Raw genomic sequence first — 14003 nt, forward strand, 5'->3', positions numbered from 1 at the left:
GATTCTTACTATAGTACTATGGATATAGCATATAACAATTATAGTAATGATAACATACAGTAGCAGGGTTATATAGCAACTAATATCATACAGTTTACTTCTGGCTATTCTCACCTAAAATCAAATCCCCTTGAGGCACTCCTTGGACTTCTCCATCTTTTCGCATCACCCACCAAGTGCACCCAGGCCATTGAGCAAAAGCAATCCCACGAATGGGTTTACCTTTTCCTGAGGCAGGAGTAACCCAGACTGTCTTCCCTAACATATTTTTTTATGTGCACTACAGGGACTTTATCCCCTTCCACAGTATGTAAAAATTCTGACTGGGCAGGGCCACCCCGACTGGCAGATCCTCTGGTGTTGACTAACCAGGTGGCTTTTGCTAAATGTGTATCCCAATGTTTGAAAGTTCCCCCTGCCCCATTGCTTTCAATGTAGTCTTTAAAGTCCATTGTATCGCTCAATTTTCCCAGAGGCTGGTGCATGATAGGGGATATGATACACCCACTCAATGCCATGCTCTTTGGCCCAGGTGTCTATGAGGTTGTTTTGGAAATGAGTCCCGTTGTCTGACTCAGTTCTTTCTGGGGTGCCATGTCGCCACAAGACCTGCTTTTCAAGGCCCAGGATAGTGTTCTGGGCGGTGGCATGGGGTACAGAATATGTTTCCAGCCATCTGGTGGTTGCTTCCACCATTGTAAGCACATAGTACTTGCCTTGGTGAGTTTGTGGGAGTGTGATATAGTCAATCTGCCAGGCTTCCCCATATTTATATTTCAGCCATCGCCCCTCCAAACCACAGGGGCTTTAACCGCTTGGCTTGCTTAATTGCAGCACATGTTTCACATTCATGGATAACCTGTGTGATAGTGTCCATGGTCAAGTCCACCCCTTGATCACGAGCCCATCTATATGTTGCATCTCTTCCCTGATGGCCTGAAGTATCATGGGCCCACTGAGCCATAAATAGCTCACCCTTATGTTGCCAGTCCAGGTCCACCTGAGACACTTCAATCTTATTGGCCTGATCTGCCTGTTGGTTGTTTTGATGTTCTTCAGTGGCCCGACCCTTGGGTACGTGAGCATCTACATGACGTACTTTTACAACCAGATTCTCTAGCCAGGACGCAATATCTTGCCACAGTGCGGCAGCCCAAATGGGTTTACCTCTGCTCTGCCAGTTGCTCTGCTTCCATTGCTGTAACCACCCCCACAGGGCATTTGCCACCATCCATGAGTCAGTATAGAGATAGAGCACTGGCCACTTTTCTCTTTCAGCAATGTCTAATGCTTGCTGGATGGCTTTCACCTCTGCAAACTGACTCGATTCACCTTCTCCTTCAGCAGTTTCTGCAACTTGTCGTGTAGGACTCCATACAGCAGCCTTCCACCTCCGATGCTTTCCCACAATGTGACAGGATCCATCAGTGAACAGGGCATATTGCCTCTCATTTTCTGGCAGTTTATTATACAGCGGGGCTTCTTCAGCACGTGTCACCTCCTCCTCTGGCGACATTCCAAAATCTTTGCCTTCTGGCCCGTCCATGATCACTTCTAAAATTCCTGGGTGACTGGGGTTTCCTATGCGAGCCTGTTGTGTGATCAGTGCAATCCACTTACTCCATGTGGCATCAGTCACGTGATGTGTAGAGGAGACCCTCCCTTTGAACATCCAGCCCAGCACTGGCAGTCGGGGTGCTAAGAGGAGCTGTGTTTCAGCACCAACCGCTTCTGAGGCAGCTTGAACTCCTTCATACGCTGTCAATATCTCTTTTTCAGTTGGAGTATAGCGAGCCTCAGATCCTCGATATCCTCGACTTCAAAACCCCAGGGGTCGGCCTCAGGTGTTCCCAGGTGCTTTCTGCCAGAGGCTCCAGGTAGGGCCGTTCTCCCCGGCTGCAGTGTAGAGCACATTTTTAACATCTTGTCCTGCCCAGACTGGTCCAAGGGCTACTGCATGAACAATCTCCCGCTTAATTTGTTCAAAGGCTTCTTGTTGCTCAGGGCCCCATTCAAAATCATTCTTCTTCCGGGTCACTTGATAGAGAGGGCTTACAATCAGACTGTAATTTGGCATATGCATTCTCCAAAAACCCACGACGCCTAAGAAAGCCTGTGTTTCCTTTTTACTAGTCGGTGGAGACAGAGCTGCTATTTTGTTACTTACGTCCATTGGGATCTGACGTCGTCCATCTTGCCATTTTATTCCTAAAAACTGGATCTCCTGTGCAGGTCCCTTGACCTTACTTTCTTTTATGGCAAAACCGGCTTTCAGAAGGATTTGGATTATTTTCTTCCCTTTCTCAAAGACTTCTTCTGCCGTGTTGCCCCATACAATGATGTCATCAATGTATTGCAGGTGTTCCGGAGCTTCACCTTTTTCCAGTGCAGTCTGGATTAGTCCATGGCAAATGGTGGGGCTGTGTTTCCACCCCTGGGGCAATCGATTCCAAGTGTACTGGACACCCCTCCAAGTAAAGGCAAATTGTGGACGACACTCTGCCGCCAGAGGGATTGAGAAAAATGCATTAGCAATGTCAATTGTGGCATACCACTTGGCTGCCTTTGACTCTAGTTTGTATTGAAGTTCTAGCATATCTGGAACGGCAGCACTCAGCGGTGGCTAACTTCATTCAGGCCGCGATAGTCAACTGTTAGTCTCCACTCCCCATTAGACTTTCTCACTGGCCATATGGGACTACTACAGGGTGAGCGAGTCTTGCTGATCACTCCTTGGCTCTCCAGTTGGCGAATCAACTTGTGGATGGGAATCAGAGAGTCTCGGCTGGTGCGATATTGCTGCCGCTGCACCGTCATGGTAGCAGTTGGCACTTGTTCTTCAACCTTCAGCAACCCCACAATCGAAGGGTCTTGAGAGAGACCAGGCAGGGTAGACAGCTGTTCAGTGCCCTCCATCTCCAAGGCAGCTATACCAAAAGCCCATTGACACCCCTCCAGGTCCTTAAAATACCCTCTCCTGAGATAGTCTATGCCAAGGATACACAGAGCCTCTGGACCAGTCACGATGGGGTGTTTCTGCCGTTCATTTCCAGTTAGGCTTACTTCAGCTTCCAATACAGTTAACTCTTGGGATCCCCCGTCACACCAGAAATACAAATGGGTTCTGCCCCTTTATAACTTGATGGCATTAGAGTGCACTGTGCGCCAGTGTCTACTAGAGCCTTATACTCCTGTGGGTCTGACGTGCCAGGCCATCGAATCCACACAGTCCAATAGACCCAGTTATCCCTTTCCTCCACCTGGCTGGAGGCAGGGCCCCTCTAATTCTGGTCAGAGTATCCAGTATTCACTTCTCGTAAAATTGGCTCAGAATTCCCTTCAAGAGGATCAGAAATCAGATCAGCCCTTCTACTCTGTTTGGAAACTGGACTGGCATTTTTCCTGGTAGAATCCCCTTTTGTGGTGGTTTTTCCTCGCAGTTCACGTACCCGTGCATTTAGGACCGAGGTAGGTTTTCCATCCCATTTCCTCATGCCCTCTCCATGATCACATAGGTAAAACCACAGGGCACCTTGCGGTGTGTACCTTCTATATTCTGTCTCTTGGGCAGAGGAGCCCTCACTCCTAATAGCTGAGACATTGGTCCTTACAGGTGGGCAATAGGACATATCCTCCTTGAATTGCTGGAAAACCTCGGACAGCTCCACAGCCGAAATGCAGGCTTGTAGGGAGGAGGAGAGATTTTCTTCGTATTGACGGAGTTGGCAAGCCACTTCATCCACTGTCGGTGCCTCTGCGTCTTTCCAGGTCATTATTGCCAGTGAGTTGGCATAGGACGATGGCGCGCTCTGTACAAACTTCCGCCACATGGGTCGTGTGCATTGGACTTCGCCTGGATCTTTGAGTAATTGTGGGTTGTCCGGGTCATGATGAATCGTCTCTAGCACAGCTAATTCCCTCAGATATTGGATACCTTTTTCCATGGTGGTCCACTTGCTTGATTGACATATAACATCTTCCTTAAAGGGGTACCTTTCCTTCACACTTGACAGGAGTCGCCTCCAGAGGCTGATGGCTTGTGTCCCTTTTCCAATTGCCTTGTCAATGCCACCTTCCCTGGCAAGCGATCCCAACTGCTTGGCTTCCCTACCTTCTAATTCCAAGCTATTAGCCCCATTGTCCCAGCATCGGAGGAGCCAGGTGATAATATGCTCACCTATACGGTGACCGAAATCTTTTCGCAAATCCCGCAGCTCACTCAAGGATAGGGACCGGGTTATTACCTCTGGTTCTGCCTCTTCCTCCGGTTCCCGTAATGACCCTGGTTCACCTTCATCCTTCGCTAAGCAAGCTGACTTTTTTGTATATTTCTTTTTCTGTACGGGGGCAACTGATACTGGTGCAGGTTGGTCCGCTGGTTCAGTTGCAGTATCGCTCGCCGGGTTTTGGATAACCGCAGTGTCTGTTGCCGAGGTTTGGGTAGCAGCAGTGCTCATCGCTGGGGCTGGAGGGACCGCAGCACCCGTTGCCGAGGTTTGGGTGACCGCAGAGCTCATTGTTTCGTTGTTAGGTCCAGAGACCTTCTCCTCCCCTTGAGGGTACTGAGTGGTGTTGAACAGGGCTCGATAAGCACGGGCCAGGCCCGAGCACATTGCAGTGATTTGTATCTCTCTGGAGCTGCCAGGGTGACAGCATACCTTTTCCAAAGATTTTACTAGTTCTTCCGGATTCTGCACTTGTTCAGGGGTGAATTTCCAAAACACTGGATGTGCCCACTTCTCTAGGTACTTGCCCATACTACCCCACACACCCTGCCACTCATAATTATCCAGCCTCGGGGCAGATCTCTGGGTGATCTTCTTAAATAGTTGTTTAACCTTAAACAAGAGCTGAACCACATTCAGGAGCATGCTAATTCCTAGCAGAAGAGCTAGGACCATGCTGGTCTCAACATCCCAAGGGTATTCAAATTTTTCAAACTTCTCAAACACCATTGTAACTGGACTGAAGGAGAAAGGAGAGGGGAAGAGAGGTATCCCACCCATAGACTGGTTTCCCAAGGAGGAAAGGTAAATGGTGTAATTATTAATAGTTTCCCACAGATGGCTCCCGGAGTATAAAGGTGACAATGCTGAGCGCAAACACCAGATTAATCCCACAACCGATGACTTCATCATACCATAAACCAGTGTTATACAATACATCAAAGCGAAAACCTTAATCCGCCTCCCACAGATGATAAGCAGCAGAAGAGGGACTACAGACAGCAAAGGAGGTGATACATAACAGAACTTCAAAAACCAGAGCAACAACTCTAAGAACACATAAATCGACATAATGACCAGTGACTATTAGACCAATATAATGAATGCTTATAACAAATTTGTTTTAACGAGCTCTGGTCAGGTTTGTCGTTATCTCAACCCTTTGGGCCCCACGTTGGGCGCCAAAAAAGGACTGTCGTGGTTTAACCCCAGCCAGCAACTTAGCACCACGCAGCCGCTCACTCACTCACTCCCCCCCCACCCAGTGGGATGGGAGAGAGAATTGGGAAAAGAAGTAAAACTCGTGGGTTGAGAGAAGAACGGTTTAATAGAACAGGAAAGAAGAAACTAATAATGATAATGATAACACTAATAAAATGAAAACAGCAATAATAAAAGGATTGGAATGTACAAATGATGCACAGTGCAATTGCTCACCACCCGCCGACCGACACCCAGCTAGTCCCTGAGCGGCCATTCCCTGCCCCCACCCCCCAGTTCCTATACTAGATGGGACGTCACATGGTATGGAATACCCCGTTGGCCAGTTTGGGCCAGCTGCCCTGGCAGTGTCCTGGGCCAGCTTCTTGTGCCCCTCCAGCTTTCTCGCTGGCTGGGCTTGAGAAGCTGAAAAATCCTTGGCTTTGGTCTAAACACTACTTAGCAACAACTGAAAACATCAGCGTTATCAACATTCTTTGCATACTGAACTCAGAACATAGCACCGTACCAGCTACTAGGAAGAGAGTTAACTCTATCCCAGCTGAAACCAGGACAGCATTATTGATCTTCATCTGTACCCTGCCATGGCAGCATGCTTTTCTTGCCAGGTGCAACCAGCAGCAGCAGCAGCAGCAGCAGCAGCAGCAGCAGCAGCAGCAGCAGGAGGAGCAGCAGCAGGTGCAGTTCTGTGCCAGGCCAAAAAAAGCCTCCCTCCTGGCTCCTGTACCACCTCACTACAGTGAGGAGCCCAGCCTGGAGCCCTCCCAACAGGCAGAAAGCACTGGCCTCAGTCGGTCTCAAGGCCGCAATGAGGTAAAGGGACTGGCTTGAAACCCCAGGGGAAAGCTGGGCATTTTCTGAGCAGAAGAGCCTGCCTGCAGAAGATGTAAGGCACTCACCCTGGAGCCAGCCTGAAGAGACGTCTCTCTGCCTTGGCCAGGAATCAAAGCTGGGTCAACGGCTTGGAAAGCAGCTGTGCTCACTAATATTCCAGCAATGCACCTGTGGGCAGTGCTGCCTCCTGCTCCTCCAGATCAGAGCCTGGCCAGCCTCCTGCTCCTCCACTCCACAGACTGGCTGGCCTCCTCCCTCCAGCCCCCCGCACACACACTTCCTCAAGCCACTCCTCATGCTCAGCCTCTCGACTGCAACCACCTCCCACCCTTGTTCTGCATGCAGTCAGACACTGCCAGGTGCACCCCCTCCACACTGCCTCCTTAACGCCATTTTCCTGCTCCAGAGCCAAGACAGAAGGGGAGCCGCTTTCATCTGGTGGTGTAAATTACCGCTTTTGTGGATCGTTTGATATTTTGGTCCTTGCTCAGGAACTGGACAATGCTTGCAGTGGTGGAAAAAAGCTCTGCACATACCTATTCCACCAAATCAAGCTCTCCCCAGTCTCCCTCTAAGTCACCCACACCCCCCGTTTATTCTCCCTTTGCCCGCCCACGCTTTAGCTCAGCCAGTCTCTACCTCGCCTTTTCCATGGATCTCTCCCACTCTCGCAAACCATTGCCCCTAGACGCCAACAACCTGCACGGCGGTCATGGTCTTTGTTGAAGGGCTGACGCCGCCCTACGTCCCCAAGAGGCTGGAAGTGCTGCAGGCAGATCACCACCTGCCCTGCAGCAGTGTCCCCACCGTAGTGCTCACAGCAGGCTTGGAGGCCCCCTCAGATAAATCTGAGAAGCAAAGTGGGGTCTAATATCTCACCTCACACTGGTTGTCTCCACACAGCTGCCTTCTCTTCTTCCCTGGAAGCAGCAGAGACACCAGCTGGAGGGTGAAACCATCCCCCCTCCCGTGGCAGGATATCCCAGGTGCCCGGCTGAGGACAAGGCGCTGGGAGCTTCAGCTGTAGCCCCTGGGGTTACGCCTCTCAAGACCTCTGCAAGGCTGGCAGCAGGTGCCCGTCATGCTCAGTGCAGGTCCCAACTGCAAATCTTCGAGTGGAGCCTAGCCCTGAAACTCCCAGGGAGCCGGGTGTCATTGCACAGGGCACGTGATCAGCAGGGCAGAGAGGGCTGGAGCAGGTAGTTGTGGCCGAGTGGTGAAGGCGATGGACTAGAAATCCATTGGGGTTTCCCCGCGCAGGTTCGAATCCTGTCAACTACGGGGCGCAGTCCCCTTTTGGGCTCCCTGCAATTGACCACGCTGCAGCCAGCAGTGGGACTCAGCTGCACACTGTGCCTGGTGCCCAGGGAGACAGTGAAAGCCCCTTGCCTAAGGCACTTGTCCTCGCTCCCTCCCCCACCCCCCCACCCCCCCCCAAATTCCTGGATGAAAGGGAAATCCTGCTCCCGTTGACAAGGTAGGCATGTTGGGGAAGAGAATGGACCAGTGCCGAGTACCAGCCATGACAAGAGGGCCAACGTTGTTGGCTCTTGAGCAGAACTTAAGAGCCTGATCTCACCTCAGACCTCATGCAGAACAACCCTACCAGCTGTCTGTCCTCCCTAGGCCTGAACCTACAGCAGCTCACCTCCAAAGACAGCCTGCACAGCATGGCCCTCATTGCTAAAGATGAAGGGGAGGCACCTCCTGGATCTGAGGTCTTGCCAGCACTCACAAAGTGCCCCTCACTTTAGGTCTCACAAAGGCAGACTGGTGTGGAGCAGCAGGCAAGGGGTGGGGGTGGGGGGAAGAGAAGGGGCCAGCACCAACTATGAGCTACAGAAGAGGTCCTTCTTTTGACCTCATTGCTAACAATGAATTGAAGACACATCATAGACCTAAGACCTTGCCTGGGGTCCTGGGGATATTCTGCCTGACCCGTCCCCAGTCCTTGCACACATGGCCAACCTTTCTCAGGGGCCTTTCCCAAATTTGGCTTAAGGATGAGGTGATGAGGGGTGGGGCTCTCCTGTCTCCTCCTCTTATGGGAAAGACATGGAAGTGCAGAAGAGGCCATGGTGGTGCCTGTGCCTTCAGGAGACCATGCCCTGCCATCACCGACCCTGATGGGCAGGATAGAAAAGAGCCAGAGGCTTCCCAGAGGGCTTCTTTCAGTCGCATACCCAGCTGCTCCCAACAGAGCAGCAGCGGAGGAGGACCTGTTGGTAGCCTGCCTGGGTGGTTCAGCATCTTAAGGAAAAGGGAAACCCTGAGGGACACGTGCAGTGAGCGACCAGCCAAAGAGAAGGAGAGACAAGCCCATTGCTGGTGCATGGTCCTTTCCCTGCAGCCATGCCACTGAGGGTGGGGGAAGCATTGCAAGGGAAAAAGAAGCTCAGAGAGAGAGTCAGTATGAACGGAGAAGGAAAGGGGCAATGGAGAGGGCACCTGGAGCAGAGCCAGGGACCTCTTGATCTGCAGCGAAATACTTTCCCCCGAGCAATAGCAGATAGGCTGGGGCCATGATCCCCATGCTCACATCAGCACCCACATCCCAGCGCTCTCCATCCTGCTTTTGTCTCCGCTGCATGCTCTGGCCTGTGGATGGGACGGGGCACCAGCAAACACAAGCCCAAAAATGCAGGCCTCAGCACTGCCACCTCATCCCTCACCCTCACCAAGAGGAGGGGTTTCTCTGGCTCTTCGGCACCCTGCACGGTGGCGGGGGCAGCCCTCGGCTGTCAGGGAGCAGCCAGGGCAGGCCTGTGCCAGGAGGGAGGACAAGCCAGGAGCTGTGGGGGAGCACAGCACAGCACTGGCAGGGCAAGGCCCTCACCGCTGGTGTGAAAGGCAAGGTGCCAACTGCTAGACAACTTGCTTAGAAGAACAAACACTGCCTAGGACTAAGGGCTTTTACCTCAGCATCAACGTCACCTGACGACCCAACCTAGACTGGCTCTCACTGGCTGAGAACACCCCATGCAGATGATAAACCAATGGGAGATTGGGAGATTTGTCTTTCAAAAAAACCCGGGTATACAGCCACGGCCAGAACAGCAATCAACCTAAATCGAGTATAAAGCCCCTCCACCTGCAAGGGACATTGGTTTAGAACAATGAAGATTAACACCCCACTGAGCATCTGTCCACACCACCTGCCCGGGAGAAGCACATACTGATCTTGGGAGCAATAGTAACTGATTAGCCCACCCCTTAACATGAGTAATTTGATTGGTCGACACAACTGTATTGTAAACGTATGCCAACCCTGCTTTCCTCTATCTCGGGGTCCTCCATGCATTAGGTTGGGCCACCACTACCTGCCCAGCCTAAATAGGAGGATTAATTCCCTTGGTAATTCTACGCTTGGTAATGCTAAGCGTCCTTGTCTCCCTCCTCGGCCGGAAAAAGAACGGACGTTGACGCTGGGCACAGTCCCACAGCCCCCTGGGAGCTGGATTCCTGGGCAGGGTGGCAGTCGTCCTGAGCTCGCTGGAGAGCAGCTCCCCTCTGCCCTGCAAAGCAACAAGGCTGCCCCCTCGCTCCGGGGTTTCCTCCAGTGCCTGCAGAGCCAGCTTGGGTGGCCAAGAAGAAAGTCCCCATGCAGGGTTATGGGCAGGAGATGTGGGGAGAAGGGCAAGGCAAGGCCCTTGAGCTGCCACCCCAGGCCCAAAGGAGGTGAACTTTCCAGAGAGCCCATTTCCTGGCCCGCGTGAGGGCACAGGACAGAGGAAGGGAAGGAGGCATGAGGGCTGGCAGTGCCAGGGAGCATCAGGCAGGGCCGTGGGAGGTGCCGGCAGAGGTGCTGGGGGGAGCAGAGTGGCGCAGCGGAAGCGTGCTGGGCCCATAACCCAGAGGTCGATGGATCGAAACCATCCTCTGCTAACTGGCCCTTTTTTTCCCTCCTCCTGACAGCTGCTGCCTCTCCCAGCAACTTTTAACCTGCACTGCTCTAGCTCTCTGGGCACCCATGGCCACGGCCCTCCTGTTCCCTCAGCCCCTCCTCTCTGCCACTGCCACCTTCTTTCTCCTTTGCCTTCTTAGGAGCCAGCACTCCCATAGTGCCCCTCGCCAAGGCAGACAGGTGGCTGTGGAGCAGCAGGCAGAGCTCCCCCCACAAGGAAGTGGGTGGCTTGGGGACACAGGCGTTTCTCCCTTCCCATCCGGCAGCTCAATCCCAACTTCCCAGCCGCAAGCAGGGACCTCCAGGAATCTGCAGGTGGGGAGGAGGAGGACAAGGCTGCTGCTACTTTGGCAAACACCAATGCAATCAGCTTGACCATCTGGGGGGGTTCTCCATCCTAGTCTGTTTGCTGCCGTGCTCACTCGCAGCTCCAGCCAGGAGCAGGGCTGAGTAGGTGTCGTGGTTTAACCCCAGCCAGCAACTAAGCACCACGCAGCCGCTCACTCACTCCCCGCCCCACCCAGTGGGATGGGGGAGAAAATTAGGAAAAGAAGTAAAACTCCTGGGTTGAGATAAGAACAGTTTAATAGAACAGAAAAGAAGAAACTAATAATGATAATGATAACACTAATAAAATGACAGCAGTAGTAATAAAAGGATTGAAATGTACAAATGATGCGCAGGGCAATTGCTCACCACCCGCCGACCGACACCCAGCCAGTCCCCAAGCGGCAAATCCCTGCCCCCCCCTTCCCAGTTCCTAAACTAGATGGGACGTCACATGGTATGGAATACACCATTGGCCAGTTTGGGTCAGGTGCCCTGGCTGGGCATGAGAAGCTGAAAAATCCTTGACTATAGTCTAAACACTACTGAGCAACAACTGAAAACATCGGTGTGTTATCAACATTCTTCACATACTGAACACAAAACACAGCACTGCACCAGCTACTAGGAAGACAGTTAACTCTATCCCAGCTGCAACCAGGACAGTAGGTATTCCCCGTGGGCACTGTATTGGCCATACGTGGCTAGGTGTTGGCAGTGGTGGGGAGAGGGGCTGCTGCAGGGTGGCCTCTGTGGGGAAGAGCTAAGGGGCTGCCCTGCACCACACACACAGCTGGTTCCAGGGGCCTCCACCACACTGAGCCATCTGCAAAGCTTGTGGCACCCAGGGCACCCATGCTGGCTGGAGCAGGTGGATACTCCTGAAGGAACTGCAACCTGCGGAGAAGGCACGCCAGTGAAGACTTCCCTGACGGGCCTGAAGCCTGTGGAAGAGCCCACGCTGAAAGAGATTTTCCTGTTCAGAAGCGCAGCATGGGGAGAACCCATGCTGGAGTAGTCTGCAGTGAAGGAGTGCAGCTGAGCCTGGAAAAATTGGGAGGCATGGCGGTGTTTTCTTTGTCTTCTCTTGCTCACTACAAGACAAAACTCACACATAGCCCGAGTCTTTCCCTCTCTTCTGGCTGCTCAGGACTGGAATTCAGTGCTGGACACCCACCCCCTCACTCCCATGTGCACGTCAGCAGGTGCTCTGAACCCTAGACTGTACCACAGGTCTGTGCAGAATCCATGCCTGGAGCCCAGGCCTGGTTTGTCCAGTGTCCTGCTCCAACCCTGGGCAGTCCCTGACGCCAATCCACTCTCCTCACTGGCTAGTGCAGCTTGAGATCTCCTAGCAAATACCCCTCTCACACACACACACACACACACACACACACAAAAAACCACCCCCCCAAGCCCCCCCAAAACCAGAAAAGCACAGTCTGACAGAAATGAGCTAGGAGTAGAACGAAATGAAAACAAGACCAATCGCATTCTTGTTCTTCATGGGTGTGCAAAGGGTTTCCAGGATGAGTTGCTTCTTCCCCTTCCCAGGGATCGAGGTGAGGCGGACCAGCCTGCTATTGCCCCCATTCTCCTTTGTGCCTTTTGGGAAGATAGGAGTGACAATGACTTTCTTCCAGGACTCAGGAACCTCTCCCAGTTGTCGCGACCTTTCAAAGATAATGGAGAGTGGCCTCTTCTATGGGTCTTTCTTCCTGGAAGTGCTTCACGAGCTGGCAGCAGAAAGATAGCACGGGGATCTGCAGGTGAGCTCCCTGCTACCTGAGTACCTGACTGGCCAGAAGCCAGAAGATCGCTTGCATGTCGACTGTGAGGTCGCCTCTGGCTCTGCAGGCAATGGGCCATCCACAGGAATATCGCTTGTGCTAAGTGCTCGTCTTCATTCCAGAGTGGATACCACTGCATGGTATATCTTTTTATATCCACACACTTCTTGGTCCAAAGGAAGCAGACAGTCCCTGAGAGGGAGATCTGAGAACATGTGGGCATGACAGTGTCAAAAATGGCCGTCCGGCAATCACAAAGCAGTAGGAGAGGCCACAGGGAATGACGCTGTCAGAAGATGCCTCTTCCCTTTGTTTAGCGAGTGGGGGCTTCCTTGCCTGACGTGCTTCTGGGTACACAGGTAGGGTTGGCTGGTCCTGGCAGCCAATCACAGGTCTGCCTGAGAGCAGGTGGGTACAACGGGGTCCAGAAATGGCTGTCAGCCAATCACAGAGCAGTAGGAAAACATGGTGGTTATGGTGCTTAATAAGAAAATGGCAGCTGAAAGAAAACGGTGCCCCCCATGTATGTCGGGGAAGGTATGTCCTGGTCACATGTACTTCATCGTTCATCAGTGCCGGCGTGGGCATTCACCAAAGCAATCATCCATCACCAAAACCAGTGGCAGCACAAGGCAGGTTTTAGCCCAGGAACAGGTAATGCGCGGAGTCCTGCAACGCAAATTGCTTACGGGCACGCAGCATGGAATGTGGCAGATGCTCATATCCGGCCAAGTTCTATAGACCAAGAAACTTGTGCTAGAAATGATCCACCTGGCCTATTTGCACATTATATAGACAGAGAATTGTTACCCTAGCATTGCCTGCTTTTTACTTGCTGATTGCTGAGCTGCTACTACACACGTCTACAAGCTTCGGACGTATCCAGTGCCTAGGAAGAAACCCAGGCTGGTTGCTGTGCCTTTTTAATTCAACCAAAGGGTACATCATGCAACCACACGTTAGCCCAGGACAGCCTGACTGTGACTCCGACTGGGGCAGACTCTGACCGGGGCAGCCTCCGACCGCGCTACCTCAGCGTTATGCCCTCTGGTATTCCCCATGGGCACTGTATTGGCTAGCCATGGCAAGGTTTTGGTAGTGGAGGGGTCAGGGGGTGCTGCACAATGGCCTCTGTGGGAAGAGATAACGGGCTGCCCTGTGTCAGACACAGCCAGTTCCAGCTCCGCAGTGGACCCACCGCACAAGACAGCTGAGCCGTCGTCAACATTGGTGGCCCCTCTGTGAAAACAAATTCCCGAAAGGGCAGAAAACGCCGGGCGGAGAGAGGTGGGAGGAAAAAACAGAGTGTGTAAGAGCAGAGACACATCCTGCTTGGACAGGTAAAGGAGTCTGGTGTGAAGCACTGAAGTTGTCCCGGCACAGGGGAGAGGAAAGGCGGTGTTTTCTGTTTGCCTTTGTGTTTCTCACTACTTGCATCTGGTTTAAGTGTCCAAGAATTGATTTTGCCCAAGTCAAGCCTGATTTTCCCACAAGAGTTTTTGCTAAGCCCTGTCCGTGTGTTTATCTTGAGCCATGAGATTTCTCATTGTGTTTTCAGTGCTCTGCATGGCCCTGCGGGTGGGGAAAGTAATGAGCAGCTGGGTGGGCGTTTGTCTGTGCTTAAAGCACCACAGGTACGTGCACGCAAATGCACATGCACCTGCATAGTACGTGCGCAGCTGGCCCACATATGAACGCAGA

The 14003-nt window shown here is 52.5% G+C and overlaps 2 non-coding genes across 2 annotated transcripts; both read left to right on the top strand.

Moving 5' to 3' along the window:
• The first annotated feature begins 7480 nt into the window (after positions 1-7480).
• On the top strand, positions 7481-7562 carry TRNAS-AGA (transfer RNA serine (anticodon AGA)). The gene has a single exon. It is a non-coding gene; the product is annotated as a tRNA-Ser (tRNA).
• Positions 7563-10094: 2532 nt separating this feature from the next.
• On the top strand, positions 10095-10166 carry TRNAM-CAU (transfer RNA methionine (anticodon CAU)). The gene has a single exon. It is a non-coding gene; the product is annotated as a tRNA-Met (tRNA).
• Positions 10167-14003: the final 3837 nt, after the last annotated feature.

This window comes from Buteo buteo, chromosome 13, assembly GCF_964188355.1.
Source record: "Buteo buteo chromosome 13, bButBut1.hap1.1, whole genome shotgun sequence".
NCBI lineage: Eukaryota > Metazoa > Chordata > Aves > Accipitriformes > Accipitridae > Buteo > Buteo buteo.